The sequence below is a fragment of the Phyllostomus hastatus genome, unplaced genomic scaffold (assembly GCF_019186645.2).
Source record: "Phyllostomus hastatus isolate PE091 unplaced genomic scaffold, TTU_PhHast_1.1 phas_contig_40, whole genome shotgun sequence".
NCBI lineage: Eukaryota > Metazoa > Chordata > Mammalia > Chiroptera > Phyllostomidae > Phyllostomus > Phyllostomus hastatus.
Window position 1 is genome coordinate 67784323 of NW_025333872.1, and position 27424 is coordinate 67811746.

Genomic DNA, 27424 nt, shown 5'->3' on the forward strand with positions numbered 1-27424 from the left:
TGTAAAGCCTTCATGGAGAATGCATTCAAATTGTTCTGAAGATTTCAAACATGTAACTTAAAAACATTATTACTGAGGGCTAATGATTTTATCAAATTTACCCCAAAATATAGGTTTTATGAAACAAATTTTGGGAGCGTAAAAACACAGTGGCAGAATCATAAAAATCCAGTCATGGTAGCATAATCATATATCCAAACATTTTGGCATTACTCTCTTCTGTAGGCTCTCTAAAATACATAGACCTTAGAATAATTGGCCTTAGGTAATATTATATATTATTATGTAATAAAATAATAATATGCCTTAGGAATAATACCCAAGAAGTTTTCAAGTCACACTAAAAATCCAAATAACTCTCAATTTCTTTAATTAGTATCTCTATGACCACACAACTGTTTTTAGAAAATAAAATGCACTGGCCAGAATTAAGAAAAATGACAAGCTTTATCAACACGGTGTAAGTTAAAAAATGTCAATCAACCTTAAAGTCAGAAAGACTTAAGTCAAAAAACTGATTTGGCATCTTTCTAGGTAGTTCAACCTTATTCAGGTTACATAACCCTGATAGGCCTCAATTTATTCTGTGAAAATAGAGATAATTATTACTACATTGTGAGCATGGGGATATTGCATAAGTTAAAGAACCTGATTGTAGCACTCAGTATTTTATACTGAAATAGTATTTTATACAAAATATTTACTTAATTATATTTTTATACAAAATATTTACTTAATTATATTTTTACCTCTCACATAGCCATTGCCTAAAAAAGAATTTGGAAGTAGTAGCGAAGTTGCAGGTATCTAGACATTGAATAGGAAGCCAGAACACAGCGTCAGTGAGCGTAGGTTGTTTAGAAGACTTTGAACACTAATAATGACTTTCAGGAAACCAGAGATCTCAGGAATTCAGTGAAGACAAACCATCTTTTCAGGAAGCAAAGAGCACCTTAAATTTTGCATTAGTATCTCACCCATTTAATATGGGGCTTAAAGGACACAATGAAACCTTAGTGATAAGAACCTCATTTTTCTTGTGAGTACCTAACATTGTTTTCCGCTTTGCTTTGCCTAAAAGTTGCCAGCATTGCACGTTGATTCCCAATCTGTTAATAAACGGGAAAACCCAGATTCCGGGTACAGATAAGAAAACTATGTAATTCCTACCTTCTCCAAACAGCTAGATCAAAGTGCAACCTTATGACTCTTGGAGCACAAAAGCGCGGGGTGAGCACACACATAAGTCAGCAGGAGAAGTTGCAGTTCGGGAACAGGGAGAGAAGCGAAGTTCCCGTATTCACATCAAGCAAATTCTTGACAGAAGCTGAACCGTCACACAGGGATGAGCAAGGATGATCAATTGGCTGTTAACGCGCACGCCAACGTGTAAGAGCTACCGTGGCACTTGCCGAGAGAGCTCCACGGAGACCCGGGCTGCACCAGGAGCCGGACACCGCGCTCTAGGAGCTCGGGGGCGGGTCCCAGCGGCTGCTTCCTCCGCCCTCGGAGTCGCAGCCACCGCTTGGCTGCACCTCAGCCCTACAGTTCAGACTCCGCCGCATCCCTCTGGACTGTAGAGGCGGCAGCGAGCTAGAGCCCGCGTCCCAGCTCCCGGCCACAGAGAAGCTGGGCGAGCCCCAGCGCAGGAGGACACCTGGCCCAGGCACGGCGGGAAGCTCTGCGCGCGGCTGGTACGTACCTGGTGGAGGGGCGGCGGGAGTGGGTGTTGACCGTGTGAGAATGGACGGAAGGGACTTGGACAGTCGGGGGAGACTGAACCAGCGAATATGTGGTACGTGCAACTTCCCCATATTACGCCCAGTCGGCAAGGGGTTGGGGGGAGCTTTTCGAAGCGGATGCCCCCCTTCACTAGAGTGATCGCATTATTCACATGCAAACTAGGATACTTTTAAAATGAACTGGGTGGCTCTGGTCAACGGACGTAACTGGGGAGGTCTGGCCACCTGCTTTTTGCTCACTCCGACCAGAAGGTGGATATTGGTGACCTGTCATAAGTTGCAGAGCCCTTCACCACTCACGCAGGCAGTGCCACGTCGTTTTGCTTGGGTTGCGCGTTCCCAGGCAGCCCTCCCGACCACCGGGTCAGCAGGACCTAAGTTCTCACCGGCTCTGCCAGCGTCGAGCTGAGTGGCTTTATCCAGGTCACCTCACCTCACCAGTACCATTTTTGTTTTTGGCATAAAATATGGGGATAATTAGACCGGGTGATCCCCACGATCCCTGGCAGCTATTGGATTTTACCGGAGCCTAGGACCCCGGCTATCGCCAGGGAGACATCCGAACGTTACGTGGTCTCCGGGCTTGGAGGGTGGAGGGCGAGAGTCCTGACCAGTGCGGCTGCTGCAACCCCCTGGGGAGCTCCTGACAGTGCCTTCTGAGTGTGGGAGGGGGGGATGTGCGGGAGATGAACCTTCGTTACCAGCTGTCCAGGCTGGGGTCCTTGCTGAGTGATGCTGAGATGGACCGGCAAGTCCCATCCTCGCAGAGCTTATCCTGCGCAGCACAGCTCCACTAGGTCCCTTTGGAAAAGCTCTTGGCTTGAGTGGGGGCTCACAGGAAACACTAAAAACAATATTAAGAAAGAAACCAAAAAACTGCAGGTGGTGTTATTAGTCAGAATATTGTACGGGACTGGAAAGTGGAGATTCGAGGCTGACGATCACTTAAACATTCACCTAAGGCGGTGGTGGGAAACACTAAAATTCATATTAATGATTTGGATATTGAAAAAGTATTGGATTAGATTTATTTTGAGTATTGAATTTCTCTTTGTATACATGTAGATTCAAAATCCCAGATACTTCTTTATTGACATTGCTACACATTAAAAAAATAGTCTGGGGTTTAATATTCAAAAGCTGAGAATTTAGATTATTAAAATGAGATCTGGTGGTCATAAGCTCACAGGAAGTAATGGGGTAGCTTTTTAATTAAGGTTGGTTAAGACTAGCATTTTAAAAACCCTCTTTTTTCCTGTTAGTACGTCCCCTGCTGGACATATCCCTCCACCGACATTATCTTTAATAAGTTTATTTTCAGAATAGGTGTTTTGGAAGACCAAGTGATTCAGTTTTGAAGCAAAGTATACTTTGGGAAAATTTTTTTTTGAAAAAAGTATTTAGTAATTCACTTTTTGGTTTTATCTTTACCAGAACTTTTTCAACAAAATATCAAAGGCTAATGGAATACCTTATGCAGGATATTTAAAAATGTATCAAATATCACTTTTGTTAAATAATTTTCTTTCCTCTTTAGTGAATTTTAAATTAAAATTTTAAATCAGAACTTTTTAGAAAGTTACTACTTTCAATGATTTTTTAAAAATTTTACCAAATTGTAAAATAATCACCATAATTCAGTTTTAAAACCTGGTCAAAGTCCAATACCACTGAACCAGGTGCATGTCTAAATAAGGTCATTTCAGGTTTTCCATTCATTTATACCATATGGATTTGATAGTGTGGAGATGGGGCCAGTCTACCACATGGAGGGGGAACTGTTTTTATCCATTTTTTTCCTGGAGCAGTGGGTGAAATTTTTCAGGGAAAAGGAATATTTTCATTACAGAGTAGATCTGTGTCAGCTTTCTGAGATGTTTGTGATTTTTGCCAAACAATATTAAACTGCAAGTAAAACCCAGCATAGGTAAGTCCATGTTTTGGGTTCTAGGTTTGAATGCTTTGAAATGCAACATAAACCTTTCAGTTTTAACTGCAAAAATGGGATGAAGCAGAATTTTTTTACTCACACATATTTATTTTCCCCAACTTTTTAAAAAAGTATCTTAATTTGTTTTCACCATTAATTACAACATTCTTTGCTCATACATAATTTTTTTTAAAAAGTTACATATTACGTGTATGTCCTGTTTTCCATTTAATGAATCATCTTAATATATTTTTCCTAGAAAATAATTATACTTTTAACAGCTGTATAGTATTCTATTAAATTTTAAACTAATCCCTATTGGTAAGTATGCACAATTTCTCCAAATTTGGTTTTATATACAACATCATAGTAGATATCTCTATTCATAATCTTTATATACTCTACACACCTATTTGGTTAATTTCTTTAAATAAATTTTCACAGAATTGCAAGGTGAGAACATATTCACTTTTTAAGGATTTTTGATACATGTGCTCGCTTCGGCAGCACATATACTAAAATTGGAACAATACAGAGAAGATTAGCATGGCCCCTGAGCAAGGATGGCACACAAATTCGTGAAGCGTTCCATGTTTTTAATGAATGGATCAAAAAACTGTGGTACATTTACACAATGGAATTCTATGCAGCAGAAAGAAAGAAGGAGCTCCTACCCTTTGCAACAGCTTGGATGGAGCTGGAAAGCATTATGCTAAGCGAAATAAGCCAGGCAGTGAAAGACAAATACCATATGATCTCACCTTTAACAGGAACCTAAACAACAAAACAAAGAAACAAGCAAAATATAACCAAAGACACTGAAATAGAGGACAGGCTGACAGTGACCACAGGGGAAAGAAGAGGGAATTTCAGGGGACAATGGGGAGGGTTTACAGGAACAAATTTAAAGGACACATGGACAAAAACTAGGGGGAGGGTGGTAATGGGAGGGAAGTGGAGAGGGTTGGGAGGGTGGGCTGGATTGGGAGTAAAAGGGAGAAAACTGTACTTGAACAATGATTAAAATTAAAAAAAGATTTTTGATACATTCTAAATTTTTTTCAGAAATGTAATAGCAATTTCTATGCTAAATAACATTTTTTACTAACATACAGTTTCAAATATTAAAAATTTAGAAATTAGTGAGAAATGGTAGTTCATATTTGTATTTCTTTGATTGCTAGTGAGGCTGAATATTTTTTGTTGGCCAAAATGTTTAATAGATACTTTAGATTTATTTCTATGAATTCCTTTTTTTGTATCTTTTTGCTTATTTTTAATCCTTTTTCGTCTGCTTCAAGAGCTTTTTATTCATAAGGATATTAACTCTGTGTATCTGTTGTGTTACAATTTTTTAATCAGTTTCTTTCTTTTTTTCTTTTTTGCCATCGACTACTTGGTGAACATTGCTTTGTAGAATACTTTCATTTTACGGGTCAAAACTGCTATCAATTTCTTCTCTCATTCTGATTTTGTTACTCTCAAGAAGGACTTTCCCACTGGTAAAAAAGTCCAACTACACTTCTTATAGTACTTTTGATGTCTTCTCTTATTTGAAATTTTTATCCTTTGAAAGTTATTTTAGTAGGGAGCCTAACTTTATAATTGTTATTTTTTCATGGCTAGTCTTCTCTTAAATCCTTTCGTTCTGTAATTGATTCCTTCTCCACTGGTTTGAAATACTATCCTGTGCCCCTCCCCACTGCACCTCCTAAGAGTCAAACTTCCTTATAGCTGCTCCTACCATTGGGAAGACCCACAGACTTTCCACCCACACCCTCGCCTGGCTGCCTACGCGTGACGCCTAACTGCAGCCTCTCTGACCGCCTCCCTAAGCTGCCTTGAGACACACCTGTCCCTCACATGTCAGCCATAAAAAGTATCCAGGTAAAAAGTATCCAGATTTCACATTACAGCTGTGGGCTCTTCCTGAATTCTCACATTACCAATTTAGAAACATATCATTTTGTTGGCTCTTAAAAACATAATTTTGTAATGCTTTAATTTTCTGTTTTTATCATTTGTCTACTTATTTTTTTTTCCTCTTTGCCTTAAAATTTTATCATGCGTTGTTCTGTCTCTTTCTCACCTAATTTGTTTTTATTCTTTCTTCAAAATCATTCCATAGTGCTCTCCGGAACACCTATTCAATCACAATAAACTCCTTTAAACCTTCACTTTTTTTCCTGGCCCTGAAACTTGACTCTCCCCTGAATATCATGGTTCTGGAATCTTAGGGTAGGGAGGTGGGTCACATGCCCTATTATCCCACCTCCACACCATTAGTTCTCCACTGTCTTATACTCACCCCTGCTCTCTCAGCCATCTGGCTATGCTATCCTCCACCATTGCTCATTCCTATTATCTGCTCACCATCTGAATAAGTCTCTCCTTCATTGAACACTCCAGCAACTAATATGCAGTCATCTTCTCCTGTCCTCAGTCTGGCTAACTTCATATTTACATCCAATACACCTTCTCAGTTATGTCCATGACTCACGCAGTGACCTTCTCTTTTACTCCTTACCAAGCCACTTTTGGAGACACACCCTGGGCTTGCTATCCTGTGAAATTGTTCCTTCCTAAAATTGTGAATTCAGAAACTCTCTGGGCATAGCACCTATATTCTTTTTTTTTACATTAATCCAGAAATTCATATCTATGCTTGTTCATTGGGATGGCCAATAACTTGACCTTCTGTTTTCATTCTCCATGCTCTTATTGCTTGGAGTCAGATATGTCTCAGTGCTTTCTATTTCTATCAGCTCAAGCCAATGGAGAACCTAAGAATTCTATGTGCTTCTTGCTAGACTCTTACCACTCTCTTCCCTACAACTACAGCAACCTCAGTCTCACTACCACCTGCCTGGAGTCCTCCATGACCTTATGACCCCTATCTTCTTTTTTATGCAAATTGTTGCAAAATCCTTGTACTTCCAAGGAGCATGGTCAACTGTTCTGGTTTTCCTGAGACTGAGAGATTTTTTCAGAATGCCACATGGAGTAAGCCCTTGACATAAAGACTTCAACTTTTTGAAATTCATTATTTTCTTTTTACATGTCATCTCTCTTCATCTTCACTTTCAAGCTATGAGCTATTTGTTCATCTGAAGTACAGCAGATCCTTGAATAATGTCATTTTCTTATACCATTGGTGAGATGCTGTAGGAACTTAATTCATACTTATACCAACTAGCCTATGGTGAAATTTGTTTCATTAATATGTTGTTTTGCTTAAAGTCTCAGAACCTATCAATGATATTAAATGAGGACCTACTATGTGTGTTCCCTCTCCCTCTCTCTATATGTGACCCTTTAAATCTAGTGGCAGTTGAAAAACTCAGATAACCAAGTGCATTAGTTAAGAATGTTACAATTGCCAATCATAGAAAATCAGCATCAAATTGGCTTGAGGACGTAAGGAGAATTCATCAGATTTATGTAACCCAGACTTTAGTCATAGTTTAACCTAGAACTCAAATTATTTTTGAAGGACCCAATTTCCTTCTACCTCTTGGCTCTGTTCTCCTTCAACTTGACTTTATTCTCAGGCTGTGCTTAATGATAAAATAGCTGTTACCAGTTCCAGGTCTAACTTCTTAAGTTTAAATTAAAAAAAAAAAAAGCATCTTTACCAAGTAGGTTTGCATCAGTCCTAAGGTGAACTAACTTGCATCATGAACCCACTCTTTAAGCATTTGCTGGGTTAGAAAATGCCGTAAGCTTGCTGGGACTGGGTTTGAGACACAGCAATTCTGAACTAATCGCTGTGGCTAGGGGCATATCTGGAGCTCTGATTTGTCAGGTCTCGGTTTTAGCTTCATGCTTGGTAACAAGTGAATCATGTAGAGTGAACATAGGAGGGAAGGCTTGTCAAAGGGGAAATGGCTGTTCGGCAGGCAAAATTTTTACTACCATCCAAATTGGTGACAAACAGGTTAAAAACAAAACAGAGGCATAAACAGGCCTTGATTGAACCTGTAGCATGTAAAGAAGGTGAACATGACTAGTGCGTAGATCTTATGACATTTATTTTAACTGAACAGCAGTATTTTTTAAATGTCCTGATTCTCAACTGTATTCTTTGTAGTTAAATTGTAAAATAAATAAGCTTTGTATAAATAAATTTGGTTCAATATAGTTCTCCTTAATCATTACTAATGCATTTTTAGAATTCTGCCTATTTAAATAGTATTTTGAAGATAAATAAAAAGAAAAAAGGTAGTCTTTCTTCTTTACATACATATTTTTGCAGCTAGCATTTAAAAAATATGTCAACAGATGATTTGAATGGTAGTAGTGGAACAAATAACTAAAGTAGAAATTAAAAAGCTTTGTCATGAGGCCAACTCAGCTTTAATTAGTCATGTGAACCTGAAGAAGTTTCCTGACCTCTTGAGATTTCAGCTTTTTGTCAACACAGTCACACCAATATGAATATGATTTAGGTTCTTCATCTTTAAATGAGTACATTGAACAGAAGTACCTGTATTATTCTAAACAGAGTCTTTAATTTCACATTTTAATGTCATATATGCTCATTTATTGTCAGGTTCATTTCTGTGGATGGTTAATGATGTCTTTTTTTTAAGTTTTCAATGAATTTTTAAACTCAGTACATACATCTCTGAGATGAATAGTTAAAAAATCAAATAAATAAGTGTTTATTTAAAAGCACCCTCCTGAAGAACAATAAATAAATAAAAGCACCCTCCTTGATTCAGGTCCTTGTGTTAGTGATATGCTGTATACAAGAATGAGTGAGACTCCAGTTTTTTCTACAGGAAGCTTAGGATTCCATCTGTTTGGGGGAGATGAAGGCAGATAATACACATAACATTTCTGCCAGGCTGACTATAATAGGTACCACAAAAGAAGTAAAAAGTGCTGTGGGGTTTCAAAGAAGAGAAAGGTAAACTTTGAAATTAATCAGAAAGACTTTATAGAGGATGTAGTCATTGGGATGATCTTTGAGGGACTGATGGAATTTCAATGATTGGGCAAAACTTTCCTGATTGTAAGAACAGTATAAACAAATATACAAATACAGAAAAGGAAAAGATAGAGTTATGTAGAATTTCAGGGAGTGGGAGAAGGTAAGCGTTGAAACATACATTGGAGCTATAGAAAAGAATCTTAAATAATGGGAGAAAGACTTTAGTGTTAAATTTGTAGCAGTTTGCATCCTTGAGTGATTTTGTGTAGGAAGTCATATAATCAGTGGTGTACGTTATGAGTCAAAGGTATTTTGTCAACTTGTTTATATGTAAATAAGCACAAGAGTTATATACATTTTTTTGCTAGTCTTATTTATTGTATTATTTCCTATTTTGTTAATTTCTACCCATATCTAGCATTTTCTTCTTTCAGCTTTCTTATTTTTAATTTTATTTTTCAATTATATTTTACACATAATATTGTTTTGTATTATTTTCAGGTATACAGCATAGTAGTTAGACAATCATATACTTTACAAACTTTCCCCACCGCATTTCCAGTACCCACTTGGCACCATACATAGTAATTACAACATTACTTACTATATTTCCTATGCTGCACTTTATACCCCCTGACTATTTTGTAGCTACGAATTTGTACTTCTTAATCCCTTTTTTACCCAGTCTCACTCCTGCCCCTCTGACAGCTCTCTGTCTGTTCTCTTTATCTATGATTCTGTTTCAATTTTGTTTGTTCATTTATTTTTTTCTGTAGACTCCATATATAAGTGAAATCATATGGTACTAGTCTTTCAATGGCTCACTTATTTCATGGAGCATAATATCCTCTAGGTCCATCTATAGCATTGCAAATAGTAAAATTTCATTTTTTTATGGCTAATACTCCATTGTATATATGTACCTCCACTTCTTTATCCACTCGTCTATTGAAGTGCCCTTGAGTTGCTTCATATCTTGGTTATTATAAATAACACTTCAATGAACATAGAGGTCCACATAGTCTTTTAAATTAGTGGTTTGGGTTTCTTCAGATATACCCGCAAGTGGAATTGCTGAGCCATAAAGCAGTTCTATTTTTAATTTTTTGAGGAAGCTCCATACTATTTTCCATAAAGACCTCACCAATGTGCATTCTTACCAACAGTGCTCAAGGGTTATTTTTTCTACATTATCACCAACACTTGTTGTTTGTTGATTTATCAGTGATAGCCATTCTGACAGGTGTGAGGTGATATCTCATTATAATTTGAATTTGAATTTGTCTGATGATTAGTGATATTGAACTTCTTTTCTTATGCCTATTGGCCATCTGTATGTCCTTTCTGAAGAAGAGTTTATTTAGGTCCTCGGACCATTTTTTAAATAGATTGTATTTTTTGTTTTGTTTTTTTAACCCTCACTTGAGGATATGTTTATTAATTTCATAGAGAAAGGAAGGGGGGCCAGAGAAAGACAGAGAGAGAGAAACATTGCTTGGTTGCCTTCTGTCCATGCCCTAACTGGGGATTGAACCCACAACCTAGGTATGTTCCTTGACCAAGAATTGATCCTGCAGACTTTTGGTCTATGGGACTGATGCTCCAACCAACTAAGCCACCCAGCCAAGTTTGGGTTGTTTATTTGTTTGGTTTTTGGTGTTGGACTGTATAAGTTCTTTATAAATATTGGATATTGACCCCTCCTCAGGTGTATTATTGGGGAATATATTCTCTCATTTAGTAGGTTGTCTTTTTGTTTTGTTGATGGCTTCCCTGGCTGTGCAAAAACTTTTTAGTTTGATGTAGTCCCCTTTGTTCATTGTTTTCCATTTGTTCCCTTGCCTGAGAAGATATATCAGAAAAAAAATATTGCTAAGAGAGTTATCAGAGATTTTACTGCCTACATTTTCTTTTAGAAGTTTTATAGTTTTGAGTCTTACATTTAAGTCTTTAATCCATTTTGAGTTTATTCTTGTATATGGTATAACAAGGTGGTCTAGTTTCATTTTTTTGCATATATTTGTCCAATATTCCCAACACAATTTATTGAATAGACCATCTTTACCTCAATGTATGTTCTAACTTCCTTTGTCATACGTTAATTTATCATATAGGCATAGGTTTATTTCTGTACTCCCTATTATGTCCCATTGATGTATGTTTGTTTTTTCTAGTACCATGCTGTTTTGATTACTATGGTCTTGTAGCATAGTTTGATATTAGGTAGCATGATACTTCCAACTTCGTTCTTCTTTTTCAAGATTGTTGTGGCAATTTGGGGTCTGCTGTGGTCCCATATAAATATTTTTATTATTTGTCCTAGTTCTGTGAAATATACATTTGATGTTTTGCTAGGAATTGTGTTGAATCTAGAAATTTTGGGGGGTAGTATGAATATTTTAAAGATGTTAATTCTTCCTATCCATGAGCATAGTATATGCTTCCATGTATCTTCTTCAGTTTCTTTCCTCTGTGTCTTATAATTTTTTGAATACAGATCTTTTACCTTCTTGGTTAAATTTATTCCTAGGTATTTTATTTTTCGATCCAATTACAGATGGGATTATTTTCTTAGTTTCCCTTTCTAGTAGTCCATTATTGGTGTATAAAAATGAAACTTATTCCTGAATATTTTTTATATCAGTATCCTGATAGTATACTGAATTTATTCATCAGTTCTAGTAGGGTTTGTGTGTGTGTGTGTGTGTGTGTGTGTGTGTGTGTGTGTGTAATCTTCAGGGTTTTCTATATCCAGTATCATGTCATCTGCAAATAAGGACAGTTTTGTTTCTTCTTTCCCATTTGGATGCTTTTTATTTCTTTTCCTTGTCTGATTGCTGTGTCTAGGACTTCCATTACTATGTTGAATAAGAATAATGAAAGTGGACATTCCTGTCTCATTCCTGATCTTAAAGAAAACACTTTTAGTTTTTTCCCTGTTAAGTATGATGATAGTTATGGGATTTTGATATATGGTCATTATTATGTGCTAGATTTTGTCAAATGCTTCTTCTGCATCTATTGATGTCATCATATTATTTTATACTTTATTTTATTTATGTGATGTATCATGTTAATTGATTTGCACATATTGTATTAACATTGCATCTAGGAATAAATTCCATTTGATCATGATGTATGATCATTTTAATGTATTGTTGTATTCAGTTTGTTAATATTTCTGTTGAGGATTTTTGCATCTAAGTTCAAAAAGGACATTGGCCTATATCTTTCTTTGTGGTGATGTTACCTGGTTTTGGAATTAGGATAAAGATGGCCTCATGAAATGTGCTTGGGAATCTTTCTTCCTCTTGAATTTTTTGGGATAGTTTGAGAAGAGTGGGTGTTAATTCTTCTTTGACTAAGAGTTGTATACATTTTGAAAAACAGATAGAGAAGAAATCATCATTAGCAGAATCTATTTATTTTATTATTTTTAAACCTTGCCCAAGGATATGTTTACTGACTTTAGAGAGAGAGGAAGGGAAAAGGAGAGAGAGACATTGATGTGAGTGAGGAACACCTATGTGAGAAGCATTGATTGGCTGCCTCCTATACATGCCCTGACTGAGGATCGAACCCACAAACTAGGTGTATACTCTGCCTGGGAATTAAACCTGCAATCTTTTTGTGTATGAGATCATGCTCCAAACAAGGCTAACAGAATCTATTTTAAAAATACTGCAGGATTTTGGTTTATGGACTATTCAATATGAATTGGTAATATCACTTTGATATCCAGCAAAGGTAGTATATTTTTAAGTTGTATTAAGAGCAGTATGTTATTCAGAAGAGGGTAAGTGATGTCCCAACTCTGTTTTGTCATGGTCAAGTTATTTTGGACATTCTAATTCTACAAATGAACACAAACACACACACACATTGTTCACAATGGTGATTTATTGCAAAAGTAGTAGAAGGAATAGTCTTAAATAGAGAAATTTAGCTAGAAGAAATAAACATTTGGGAAAGCAGACATGGAAATGTGACAGAGAAACAAGCAGAAGGTTTGAAGCTAGATCCAGGTTTACTTATCCTCACGTAGGCTTAGTTTTCCTCTGTCTCTGTCTCTGTCTCTGTCTCTATCTCTTTTTCTCTCTTTTGCAGGATAGTGTTGGTACTAATTACTTGCCATTTGAATATTATGATTAATGATTTTCAAGTACCCAGCACATTTGTCTCATTCTCTCTCATTTGCAGGATACTGTTGTGACTAATTACTTGCAATTTGAGTATTATGATTAATGATTGTTAAGTACCCAGCACATTTCTGGCATCCAGTGCAGGAGGAGTACACCCTCCACTACTTGAAATCATTTTTCCCATATGTAAACAAGGGTTCACATGGTCCTTGTGAGGTATCTGCAGGAAGATGTAGGACTAATATTGGAAAAGAAAGACTGCTACTACAAAATAAAAAAGATGTTACAAAGGTTAAGCTGCAATAAAAGAATAATGGTATCTAAGTGGAGTAGCTCTTTGAGTTTAATGATAGTAATAAGTGAGAGCCAAAGCTATTTTTCACTTTTAAATGAAAGTGAAGAAACCCTCTCTCAGCATATTCCAGGAGGGAATCCCCAAGAGAAGGCCTTCTCGCTTTGCTCCACCAAAGATTTCCCAGAAATCTAGAGACATAATTCAAAGTGCTCCATAGAAAAATGCAAAGGTTCTTTAAAATTCTGTATTCATCTTATAAGGTTTTATAAAAATTTCATTCTATTTTATAATAGTTAACTGTGTATATATATATATATATATATATATATATATATATTCAAGTAGGACTGCTTTGATGTGCAAAATTTGTCATAAGGTTGTGAGTACCTTCAGCATACAGTCAAGTATTTCTAAAGTTACAGGTTTCCTACTTGAAGATGCATAGACTTAGCAGTACATAGAATGCACAATCTAGTAATAGAATAAGAATTCTCTCAGTTTAACACAGATAGGTTAACAGTTCAGATTTCCATTGAGTAGGGTTTGTGTTGCATGGATAATTGAGAAAGTCATTATTATTGCTAATATCAAAATATTTGGCAATATGGTTACATAATTGTGAACCTAAGAAGTTATAGAAGAAGCATAAAAACATTGATATACTTGAAAATGGGAGCCAAAATCTCTAGCTCCTGAGGTGGTAAGAAGTAAGGAGCTAAGAAGTTGAGTGGCTTTGTCATATTAGACTTGGAAACTGTATTTGTGGCCTTTTGTGTGCTGTATGCTTATGTGCCTATTTATTTTTTAAATTGGTACTTTGAGGGAGCCAGATTTTGACTAAATGCTGTTTTGTGAAGTAATATTTTAGGAAGTTTTAAATTAGAGTAAGTTTGCTTGCTTTTTCTTTAATCTTAATTTTTATTTGTTTCTTTTAATACTGTCTTCCCTACTTTAGCACCAAGATTTCTGCAAAGCCTGCTTTAAGGCTGCGAATCTGAAGGGGAAACTATCTTCCTTTGTATTAGCTCTGCAACAGTTTTGAGTGATTTGATTACCTGGTCATATAGCTCCCCTTAGTTTCAGGTTATTATAATAGAAGGGGCACGAGCCAACTGATTATTTTAACCATATTACTAGATGGATTGCATCACTATAGAGAGACCTGGTATTTATTTGTCTTCCACGATTGAGCATAGTTTATGGAGAAGAAGACTAGCCCAGACTAAGGAGATTAAGTTTTTGTTTTTAGGTGAATTTATTTATTACCCATCCCTGGTTAATTAAGAGGTTAAAAATGCCCAATCCTAATGTAGTTTATAATTTTGCCTAGGAGTACAGTTCTCTAACCCTTAATAAATGATACTATAAATACCTCTTTAATGCTGAGGAATATGCCAGGTACCAAGGAGACCAGGTTGCCAGAAAAAGGCACTAACCCTTGAAGAACATGGGATTTATAGTGAAAACAATGTGACTAATGCCACCATAGCATTGTGAATCAAGTATAAAGACATTCAGGTTATAAGTAATTCTAAAATCAGGGACAGTTGCTCAGCAGAAGTGATGTTATTGCTAGATCTTTAAGGATAACCAGTAGTTTACCAGGCAAAGGAGAATGTGTGCTAGGAAGAGGAAAGAGACTTAAAGTGTGTGATGTGTTTAGGAGACTATAATTAAATCACATGTGACAGCATATGTGGCTGGAAGTTCCATGGAAAGTCATTTCAGAAGTGCCTTGCATGTCATGCTAAATAGCTTGGGCTTGACTACTTTAAATTAGTGGAGTAATGGAATCTTATTTGTACTGTGGTGTACTGGCTGCAAGTCTATGCTTCCAGGGTCATATACCTCTTCCTTTACTACAGAGAGATAAGGGGCAGTAAGGGAGATAGGGCAAGGCTGGACTCATGTTTAATGTGCAGGTAAGTTTTTAGATTGATTGACTGAGTTGTTGCCTTTGTCCTAAGAGGTAGGTCAGATGTGGATGGAAAAACTTGACTAATTTCAATTTGATGAGTTTGAGTTAAGATTCTAGAACTACAGAGACATTGAGATTGAAGATGTAAATGTGGGTTTAACTATAGAAAAGAATTGAAGGTCTTTCCTAGGAATTGCTATACTTTAATAGAGTTATGTGTTAAAATATTTTAGGAACAGGCTTACCATAAAAGTAATGTGGTTTAATTCTTATGTTTTTCCCATTTTTTGTCTCTTAACAGACAATACCTAAATAGCAAAATTCTTTAAAATTATGAAAGCTTTGAAAGTCATATTTTAAATATGGTTTAAAAAGGAATGGCCTCCTTCAATGTTTACGTGTGCTTTTTTTTAACACATTTTTTTCCATGGATTTTGGATGTGATGCATTAATTTTGTCAGCTTCTCTAAAGATCCAAGGATAGAGTTTAAATTAAAAATACATTCAAGGGTACCCTTCAGGGTGGGAATTAACTCTGCTCTGATTTTTACTGAGCGACAGTTGGAGAGCATTCTGAGAAATGTGTATAAATTATGTAACTAGTCAGTTAGAGCCCCTGGCCTCCTGTTAACCTGGCCCTCTTGAGAGGCAGTGCACTGGGAGCAGCTGGGTCAGACTCAGTGCCGTTGCTTAGCATTCCCGGAGGAGCAGTCATAAGGGGCTGTTGCTGAGCAACCTGGGGCTCTAGGTGGGGCACCACCGTCCCCCCCCTCCATGCAGTTTCAGAGTAGTCACGGTCCTCCACCATGGGAGAAGGAGCACAGTCTGGCAGGGGCATAAGCCTCCCTCAGAGACACAAGGGTTGCTAGCAGTAAGTATTTGACCTTAGAATCAAAGACAGTAACTTATGTTCTACGAACCTGCAAGCAATGTATGAAATTATTGATGTAAATTCAATTAAACATGAACTTGGCACAAGGCAGGGAGTTGTGGCAGCTATGGTTCTCATTTCAAGTACTTCCATTCCAGTTTCTTTCTCCTTCAGCCTTAGTTGCAAGGTAAATTTTCTGGGTCAATGGAAAGTAATTTTTCTTTATGCCATATAAAATATGTAACTTTTCCTGTTACCATTATTTAGCCAAAGCAAATATTTGCCTTTGAGAAAAGCCAGCAAGTTAACTCTGGTCTTGTCAAATGGGCCTTAAATGGCAAAGTAGCCCTGAATATCAAAGAAAGAACTTGCTACTAATATTTGAGATACTGCTTTGAAGTTTTTTCTGTATAAAAAAGTCAAGAGTGCCCTGGATAGGTGGCTAAGTTGGTTGGAGCATTGTGCTCCATTGTGCAGGTTTGATTTCTGTTAGGGAATATACCTAGGTTGTGGGTTTGATTCTTGGCTGGGGGCAACCGATCAATGCCTCATTCTCTTTCCCTCTCTCTCTCAAAAAATCAATAAAAACATATCCTTGGGTGAGGACTAAAAAAGAAAGAAAGAATAAAAAATCAGGAGATAACTCACTAGGACTACATCTTATTTTATTTTTAATGTTTAACATAGTCCATAAATGACTCTTCAGGTGAGTTGAAAAATGTCAAAACTAAGCTTTTGTAAGAAGGCTTGAGTTCTGCTTTTAGGACTTAAGTTACCGGTGTTAAGCAATGGCTCTCCCTGAAGATCTTAGGCATATATTTGAACAGCCAAAATTGAGCTCTTCCAGTATCTTAGAATAACACAGTTGCATCTGAGACTAGAGTGTAAAGTAGAGAAACATGCAACTGTTGGATCTGAGAAATAATTAACATTGGCCAACTGGAGAGAAGTGATATAAACCTTTCTTACCTTCTTCCTTCCTACTACCTTTTCATCCAGTACTTCTGGCCTCAGGCAGCAGCTGTTTGCCTTCTGGTCCAAAGGGTTCAGGGAGCACAGCTTTGCTCTGGGTGCAGAAGGGAAGCTACTTTGTTGGCATTAGGGTCTGTACTCTTTTATAGGGACCTATATTCTTTAATTAAAAAAAAACCCCTTAAAACTCTTCTCAAGAATTACATCTTTTGGTTTTATACACACATATATGCATGCCCACTGATGTGCCTAAGCCATTGGATTAAAGGATACTCTTGAGATAAATCAATAGTAATAGAAAATGTAATTTAAGATGCCTTATTCAAGTTAAATGTTTAAAAGTGATTTATTTTACTATTTTTATCATATATATCATTGGCAGGAACATTCTATTTATTCTTGTTATTTAAGAGTATTAATAAATCTAAAATATATTAAGCATAGTATGTGCCAGACATTGTCCTACATGGCTTATGCCGTTTAAGTCACCCAGCAACTCTGTGTAATAGGTTCTCTCATGGATATTTTACCTGTGGGGAAGTCGAGTCCTGCCCCCAAAAGTTAAGGAACCACACCAAGTATACACAGTAAAAGATTTATAATCAGAAAATGGAGAGAAATTTCAAACACTTTTTTGAGAAGGAGGTTTATATATTCTAATGATGTATATCTATACATCCTTCTATATATTGTATTATTTTATATACAGGAGTGGGCATAGTAGGTTTATAGTTGTGAGTATATGAAATACAGCTATTTATTTATTATTATATTATTTATTATTATTATTAATCTACTTTTGCCCATCTCTGTGTGTGTGTATGTATATTTGTGTGTGTATATATATGTATATATATATAGCATATATGTGGCAATGATACATATAAGTGGCATTCATTTGTGGACGTGAATATGAATGTATATACTCACATGTGTATATACTATATATACTCTATGGATGCTGCATATATACAGGGTCAGGCAAAAGTAGGCGTATAGTTGTATAGAAAATAATACAATGATTAATAAATAATAATACAAGAATAAACTCTGAATTTCATGTACCCACAACTGTTACCCTACTTTTGCCCAACTCTGTATATATACCTTTTACTGTATATACTGTATACATCTATATATCTATATATTCATATTCACCTATTCAAATTGCGTATCTTTTACAACTGAGGATATATTTATATTTCTTAATATTTCATGAAAACCCTTATTTCGGTGGGATTCGTATTTGAGGCCACACCAATCCCTTAGGGCTGAGTTCTTGCCCTTGGAGGGAAAGACTTGCCCACCTCTTGCAGGTCAGATGGCAGATCAGGGAACACAGAGTAAGCCTGCAGAAAAGAGCTTTCTCCTCCCACTCTCAGATTGCCATGAGAACAAAGCTGCTAGGGAACAGGAAAGAGTGGAAAACATTAAATTTGGTTTAGGCTCATTGCCTGGCTTTCTCAAAATAGTGCAACTTTCCTATTAATCCACTGAGATTTCCTTTAGACGTGACAATGGGTTTATTTTCCTTCATTATCAGAGCATCTTTACTTTCATGTCAACTTTTAAATTATGTCACTAGAGAATAATGTCTTAATTGAAATCTATCTTTTATTATGAAGTAATTTCACACAAATAATTTTATCAAAAACATTTATATTTCTACATAAACAACTATAATCTCCATACAAAGAAAAATAGCAAGTAAAATTATCAACCTTAATTTTGTATTTAGGGAAAATCAAAGCAATTTACTGAATCTATTTCAGGTGGAGTGTATGGTAATTTATAAATGTAATCTAATGCAACCCTCATAATAATGCTTGGGAGGAGTGTAAGGAAGGCATGGCTATTCCCAGGGATAAAAGTGCACCTTGCCAAGTGCACACATTTAGCTACTGGGTGGTGGAGTTAGGACTGGAGCCAAATTTTGTGTGATGCTGAAGCCTATGTCCTTGATCAGCCTAGATAAGAAAATTTGGCAGGAGCTAAAATACTCTGTTCAGATGAGCAAACTTTCTTGTTCTCATCAGGTATTAATAATTAGTGATTGAAAATATGAATTTTTAAGGAACACATTGCTCTATAGTCTATAAAATGTAGAGATGAAACATTTTACTGATTTATTTAATGAAAAATGTAATACCAAAAACAATAAACTAATAAAAGTAGCACAAAAAAGAAAATTACAAAATTTAACTGAAATACTAGATACAGGAATATAGAAATCAACAAAATAGAATAATATAAAAATGGTGTATATTCTAGGAATGTACAAATATTTCCATATTTTGAAATTTATTAAAAGAAGTTTATAGTCATAGACTAAAGAATAAAACCCCTATTTTTTTACTTCCTAATAGATTCCAAATGATGTTTGATAAAATGCAACCATATTTCTTTTAAGAAAACACACATACAACTTAGTAATTTAGGAATAGAGAAATGTTATAAACTGTGAAAAATTAATTTCAAGAAAACAGAAAAATGTTAGAGGCTCACTATATGACCAACTTCAGCACTTATAGTTAACATCATCCTATACATTCCAACCAATGCAATTAATTCTTAAAAGACTAACATTTTAAAAATGATTGTTATGTATGTTAGAAACAGTTCTAAATACTTTACAAATATTAACTCATTTTATATTCACAATTCTAGGAGCTATAGGCTGCAGTCATCCTCGTTTTACAAATTAAAAGGCCGAATCTCAGAGAAGCTAAGCAACTTAGCCAAGTTCACACAACTAATTAGTGGTGGAGCTGAATTAAAACTTAAAGTGACTTAACTCATGAGTCTTTAATCTTTGACAGCATGGTATGCTGCCTCCCAAAAGTTACAATTGTTGGAAAAAAGGTGACATCTTTTTTGTTTAAAAATGTATTTTTTACTAAAAATCCCAAGAAAATCAACTAAAGAATGATTAGAATAAGACTTCAGTTAAGTAGCCATACAAAAGATAAGAGTGTGCAAATCAGTTGACTTTCCTATAACAGCTACAAATTGAAGACATGGTGAAAAAATCCCATTTGTTATAGCAATGAAATATTATATATCTATGAATAAAATACATAAGGAATGTATAAGAATCAAATAAATAAAACATTTTATTGAGAAACACAAAAGATTAGTAGTAATGGAGATTTATATTGTATTCCTGGATGAGAATAATCAATGTTATAGTGATAATTATTAGTCCTCAAATAAATTTATAAAGCTAATGGAATTCAATTTAACCCCACTTTACCCTCTTTTCTCACCTGACCACAATCCTTGGATCAGTTTTTTCCCCTCTAACTCTCTTTATCCAGAAACTCTAAAGATGTTTTTCTGTCTCTGACAGAAAGGCTGGGACTGTTAATAAGTGGGTTTTTCTCGGGAGGATTAGAGGTCCTCATCCTGGGGGTTGAGTAGCAGCTGTCATCAGCACTCTTGCTGCAAGGACTCATGAAGTTATATTCTTGGCAGATCCTCCTTGCTGACTCATGAGACATGCCTGGAAATGTCTAAATCTAAATAATAATAATAATAATAATAATAATAATAATAATAATAATAATAATAAGGCTTAGGCCCTAGCTCAAGTACCCCTGCTGAACCAAAATTGGTTTAAGCATGAATATTTATTTATGCATAGATATATATTTGGCATATATATTATTGACCATCCTCAGAAAAAAGGCCTGGAAGTAGACAAAAGAACAGTATAGAATGTTTTCTTCTCATAAGTAATAAAACCAAAAGAGAGGCTTAGGCACTTTGTGTTAAATTTGAGTAACAAAATCAAGTAAGTGCCACCCCAGAGAGGAAGAAATAAATCTTGTTAACTTTTGTGCTAGCCAGGCTGTCACTTTTCAAAAACTGTTAAAAAACTCATTGAAAGTGATGAGTTGGAGGATAAAATGGGTGACAAAGCAAATAAAAAAATGACAAACGAAAGAGCAGAACAGACACCCTTGTAAAGGAGAGAAGAAAAGAATATATTCAAAGAATGGAGATGGTCATTGGAGAGTTTAGCACTAACTGGTACTAATCAAAATACCATTGTCATTTAATGTTCATGGTGTTTGCAAAACTCTTTCTCATCTCTTCATTCAGTAAGTATTTACTGAACGCTTACCTCATTTACCCTGTGCCAGGCACTTTTTTGGTCACTGAGGATACAGATGTGTAGATGCTGCAGTAACCCAGGGTTTGTGAACTGCCAGAATGGAAGTGCTGATCTGGGGAAAACTGACTGCAGGTCTGTGAGGGACTCAAAAGAGCATCATAGCAGGAGTGACTGATGTTCAGTACTTTGGGGAGGTCTTAGGGATGACATGCTAACGCTCTTCAATTATATGAGGAATGTCATCTGTTCTGGAGGATTGAGAAGGCAAACATTGGTTGATTGGATGGGAATGAGAGGACGACATTCTTATTTAATCAAAGGAATGGCTGCCATCGATGGAGGGTTGTGGCTGGAGGGTTGGTAATGAACTCATCTCTGAGAACAAAAGTTCCAGGATCTGTTGTTGAGCTCATTGATGGGAAGGGCTTCCCTAAAGACAATAAAATGAAGGACTCTAAGGCTGTTTTGGAATCAAGCCCACCATCTTTGCATTTAACCCCCAGACTTTGGCCAAATTTCTCACCTTTGAGCCTTACATCAAAGAAATGGAGATAGTAATAGTCCAAGTCTCACAGTCAATTCTCATTTGTGATGAGAATTGAATAAAATAATGAGTGTAAATGAACTAATTTATAATGTAGCCTATAATAGTCACTTGATAAATGGTACTGTTCCAGGGACCCAGAGTCTCATCTTGGGAAACACTTGGACTGCCTTAAACAATCCAAAAAGTTAAAATGATACCCATAAATGAAGTAAGTCTCTCCCTGTCCTGGGGTTTGTAAAAACAATCTTTCTAAACTGTACAGTGAAAAATAGTCAGCACATGACATTGTAAAACACATCAGGTCAGTGTTCCATTTTGTTAGCATTTGCTTATTTTTTGTCTGTTCTTAGTTATTGGAAAGATTCCTTTTATAGCTCAGTCTGTAGCTCTTTGAATTATGCTAGGGGACCTATATTGTCACACTCCATTTGTTATATCAAAAAGGATCTTGGACAATGTGTTATGACCTATGGCTGTAACTGTGTATCTGTGTTGCAATCAATTCTGGTGTTTTAGTTATGTTGTTGATATTGGCATTGACTAATTTGACTTAGCCATTTAGAAAGCCAGAAGGACCTCAGGTGGCTGTGCTATAGCCAGGTTATGCCATCATGAGCCAATAAAACAATTAGTGATTGCCTGTAACATCAACTCAACAGATTGTGGTTGACTGTGAACTGTGAAATGGCTGCAATAAATGAGTCATTTTCATTACTCTGCTCAGTTTTCCAGGTTTTCTCAATTAGATCCACTTTCTCTTTGATTCACTAGTCCATGTTCTATTTTTTATTATATTTATATATTCAGAAATTTAAACAAGACAGAAAAGGACAAAAAATAAAAATCAACTCTTGCCTTTCAGAACTGACACTTTATTTTATAATATTTGCTTAAAGTCTTTTTAAAGAAATAAAATGCTATAATTACTTCAGTCTCCTTTCAAAAGCATCTATCAATTAGATCCATTGTTCTAATCCATTTCATAGTTTTGCTCAAGTATTTATGTAACTATTCCAATATTTAGTCCTGGCTGTATTTTTAAAATTTACAAGAATAAGATATCACACTGCTTTTTACAACATTTTGTTTTTGAGATTTGTGTTGTTATATATAGCTCTAGCTCTGTTCTCCCTGGTGAAATTTGTGTTTTCCTTGATAAGACATTTGCTATTCACATCTGGTGGCCTTCCTTATTCCTAAATTAGGCTCCTGGATGACAGGATGTTATTGCTGGAAGAGTTAGGATAAAACATCCTTCTAATTTATGTCTTTATATATTGTCAACACTGAGACCTTTTGAAATGACAAAAGCCAAGCCAGATGGGACATTGGGAAAATGTAAGTAAACTAGGACTTTCCCAGGCAACTCCAGTGGTGGATGAGCCGGGTTGTGGGAAGAAACCAGATTGTGGGAGTGAAACCACTTTCTGGATTACACACTTGGTTTAGTGACTCCCTTGAAATGTCCAGCCCAAATCTCAAAAGCAAACAATTGCACAGGCTGAAATACAGAAAATATGTAGCTTTCCAGTCCATTGTTCTTTTCATCATGCTGCTTTTTAAGTTTTAAGAAGATGTAGAAGAGTAAGCTAATGGAATCTTAGGGCCACCTCATCCAGGAAATGCCTGATACCCTGCCTTCAGAATAACTAGTTACAGTATGGCTTTAATCCATCATTTTTTTCTTATGCTTGCTTTTCTCCCATCCCAGATAAATCTAATTACTGCTTTCCCCCCTCCCCACTACTGGATAAAGTCCCATTTGTCACAATAGGTAGCAGAATGTGGCCAGGTAGGTCAGGTTTCACTGATAGTCAAAAGTCATCTTTTTCCAGTTACTTGTCAGCTTGGCTTTGCCCTAATTGTTTTGTTAACAGCTGGCTAATTAATGAAGGTGGCACATCTGTTTCTGCAAGGTTTGGCTGTGCCAAGATGGTATGAGAAACAGAGAACTGACTCACCAACTAACCAAGGCTTTTTGGTTCTAACTCAGGTCTTCGGTTTCCTTTACCAGGCCCAGTCTCCGGCACTTTGCACAGTAGGGTGGTGTTCTGATTAAGTCATTTATAGTACATGGAGTTAGTACAAATAATTCATCATTTCATTTTTATTTTAAGTTTCTAAACTAATATATAACTCCTAGCACTAAAAGATTTGCAAATAATTTTTAAATTTTATTCATTTCAAATTTGTTTTTGTTTTCCAAAGATGTTTTATACATTTATAATATAAATAAAACCAGTAATCTTGACTACCTGCTGGAAATATAATGTAATTTCTATGTACTCTATGTAAGATAAATTATACATTGAAAGTTCAGCTTGTGTTAAGTATCAAGTACCTAATTATGTACTTAATTAATCATGGTAATTTGATTATTTTACATATAAATTCATTCTGTAAAATCCTAATTTACAGATGGTTGAGAACACCTACTATTTTGATTAATTTAATGTCAACCTCTTATTCTATGTTATACATAGCATAAAAATTGTAACATAGTAATAAAAAATAAAAATCTATTGGTAGGTAAATATAAGTGCTTGTTGTTATTTTTAAACACAACCCTAAAAAATCAAGAACATAACATTTGAAAGATGAAATCATTGTCCCAAAGCTGCACCTGAGCTGATTTTTGTCACTTGTCTCAGATGATGTTTCCTTACATTTCTGGAAGACATCATAAATGTTTTAGCTGTTGATCATAATGAAAGTCTTTAGTGTATAACCGTTTCATACATGTGGGCATGGCTGCTGCAGAGGAAGGGAGGGAGAAAGAGAAACATTGATGTGCAAGAGAAACATCTATTAGTTGCCTCTCTCACACACCCAACTGGGGACCTGGTTGGCAACTTAAGCAACTGCCCTGACTGGGAATCCAACTGACAGTTTTTTGGTTTGCGGGACAATATCCAATCCACTGAGCCACAACAGTCAGGATTGAGCACACCTTTAATTTATGAAACTTATGCTGGTAAAGACATTGTTTCTACAGAGTATCAGTGACTATATGTTCAACCACTGATGATTTTTTTTTGTCATTTGTTTTAACTTAAGGCACATGTGAAACTAAAAAAATGCTTTAAAGTCTAGGCAAAATACAGTATCTCATAGTTGTATAGACTGTGATAGCCCCGATGTCTAGGCCTGGGACTTGTTTCACATTGTGTGGACATTTTGTTTACCTCCTAAAGGGTTAATATCATTTATTTCATTTTTCAATTTCTGTCTTTATAAATATGCTATCGGATGGCAGGCTCCTTGGAAAACAATTTGATTGTTGCTTTTCACCTCTGTAGTGTCAGTGAAAACATTTCACTATTTATCAGATTTCTTTTGTACAGATTGGTGCATGATTTCTACCTTTTTGACGTATCATACACGCATAACTCCTTGTTAAACGATTCAGTCTCTGCTCATTGAGCTTGATATCTGTTAAATTGAAATATTTTGTAGGGCATAGAGCAATCTAACTTCAGAATGAGAGCTTGGTGGTGGAGGGATGGATTAATTTGTTTGTTAAAGACAGGACATGCCCAGCAGTGTGAAAGAGGCCACTGAAATTGGAACTAACTTCAGCTGATGGGAGAAAGCCCAGTCAAGCTAGTGGGCTTATTATTTAGAGAAAATGATGATGGCAACACAAGGAGGCAGTGCTGACAGACATGGGATAGGAATCCAGGAAAACCAGCAAGGTGTAACAGATGGTGTCCCAGCATGTGGGCGGGCTGTGGTGACACAGAGTCTGAAAGCAGGTGATAGATATCCAGGCAGATAAACATAGAGGCCTGATCACAGATAGTGGGAGCCCAAGGGTTGGGGCTGGGGTTGGGGCCTGATATTCAGAGGCCCATTTTGAAGGGCAACAGAAGGACGTGGTAATCCCGGTGAATGAGCATTGACTTCATCTGGTTTGACATGAGCTCCTTGATTAGAAGCAGTGCTATGTGGAATGCCATGACAATGAGTAAGGCATTCTGTAAATTTATAGATAGTGGTTTTGGCAGCAGTAAAGAAAATCTATATCCAGAGTTTCTATTGCAATAAGAATAAAGCTTCTCCCCTTCCATAAGGGAAGCAGGCCAGTATAATCAATCTACCACCAGATAGCTGACTGATCATCCTGGGGAATGGTGCCATTCTGGGAACTCAGTGTTGTATCTGTTGCTGGCAGATTGTGCACTCAGTGGTGGCTGTAAGCCAGGTCGGCCTTGGTGAGAGCAATTTCCATGTTACTGAGCCCACGTATAATCTTAACCTCTGCCATGATGGCTGTTGTTCATATGCCCATTGGGCAATCACAGCAGTGCCTGTGAAAAGGCACAGTATACACAAAATAGGTCATCCTTGCCATGTGACTAATAAAATCCTCCTCTGCTGAGGTGACCATTTGGTAAGCATCCATATAGGACACAAATATCTTTCTGTTTTTTGCCCAAGAGTGGTATATCCATATACCTCTTCCCCAAATTTTGTTTTCACCAGTTTTCCAATTATTTTATTTCCAGATTACTGACCTCCCAGTCAAATCATTGGCCACATCCTGTAAGTCAGTACAGTTTTGTACCTCTGGACATTTCCCCTTCCAATCAAATCAACACCCAACATCACTGATCAAAGTTCTGCCCCCTGGGAGGATTCCCCCTCCACCATTGTCCTTTGAGATGCATTAGAAAGGGGCTGGAATGCAGCAGCTGTCCTCTTGCAAGTGGTGCCTGAGCATTGTGCAGAATCATCTGTAAACCAGGCTCAAGTTTTCTCTTCCTCAGTCAGCTAGTTTTAGGGAACTCCCCATGAGGCAATAGGTATGAGCTGGTAGAGAAAAGGTAATGTAGTAGGAGAAGGAGCCATGGACATTTGGGCCACTTCTGATCATTTTCCTTTCCTCAGTGCACAATTGCTCTAGTATATGGGTGTAGGTGCTTTTGGAGAAGGTTGGGGAAAAGATCAACAGTATGACTTTTTGACGGTAGAGCAGGTTCCTTTCATTAAGGGGTTCTGGGTTTGAAAGTAGGTCAAGACTGAAACAATTGAGAGGTTGTGATTCTGTTTTGATCATTGAAAATGGGCATCTCTTCAGTGGTCCTACAATTCAATAATTCAAGTAAGAATGTTTTTGATTGCTCGTCTATTTATAATGTTTTCTAGGGATACCATGATATCAACTAGCCAACACCATTGTTCTCTCTCTGCAAGTCCGACTTCTGATTACTGCATTGACCCTGCTGTCCATTATAGCAACCACAGCTACCTTACCTTTAGTGATTAAGGGCTGCTACTTGGCCCCTGACACCCTTGCTTCCAATTATCCCTATTGCATTTGGAAGTCCAAGTTCAGTGGCAGCCATTTTCACTGTAATTTCTGCAAGTTTGGGAATTCAGTTTGTGCTGTTATTCAGCAATTTAGAGGAAAAGATTTGAGGTTTGAAATCTCAATCCTGCAGCTACAGGAGGTGAGAGTTTCTTTCTGGGCTGGCATAGAAGCTTTTGACCATTTATGTAGAGCTTGAACTGAGAATTTCAAGCCCTGAGCTCATTGATTCCTTTCCTTCTTTTATAGTACATTTAGGAGCAAATAGCCAACAAAGAGATTCTATGATTATGTTGTATGTGATTATGAAGGCTGGTTAGGCAAGTCTGAAATCCACAGGGAAAGTTGGCAGGTTGGAAACTCTTTGGCAGGAACTGAAGCCACCGACCACAGGTGGAATTTCTTTATCCTCCGGGAAACCATTGCTCCATTCCAATAGTTTAATCTTGTTCTTGATGACTCATAATTGAGCATAGGGGCTCCCTGGCAATCAGAAGCTCCTTCTTCCACTGGGTGTCTTTCCCTGTCTCCATTTGTGATCAGCTTGATATCATTTCTGTATTATTTTAGGCCAAATAATCTTAGCTCTTGAAGCCAAATTCCCTCTGTTGCCTCTCTTAGTCTTTCCAAGCTCTAATCCTGA

General features: G+C 36.5%; 1 protein-coding gene and 1 non-coding gene across 3 annotated transcripts in view; both read left to right on the forward strand.

Annotated features, from left to right (window-relative positions):
• Positions 1-1241: 1241 nt before the first annotated feature.
• PKIB (cAMP-dependent protein kinase inhibitor beta) overlaps positions 1242-27424 on the forward strand; it is a 79295-nt gene continuing 53112 nt past the window's right edge. Inside the window, exon 1 of one of the 2 annotated variants that reach the window (XM_045843484.1) lies at positions 1242-1694. The gene's annotated coding sequence lies outside the window, so the exon portion shown is untranslated. Of the gene's footprint in view, positions 1695-1754; positions 1796-27424 lie in introns of those variants that run through there. The other variant, XM_045843483.1, reaches the window with a different exon arrangement.
• LOC123822369 lies at positions 4164-4270 on the forward strand. Its single transcript, XR_006786321.1, has one exon. It is a non-coding gene; the product is annotated as a U6 spliceosomal RNA (small nuclear RNA).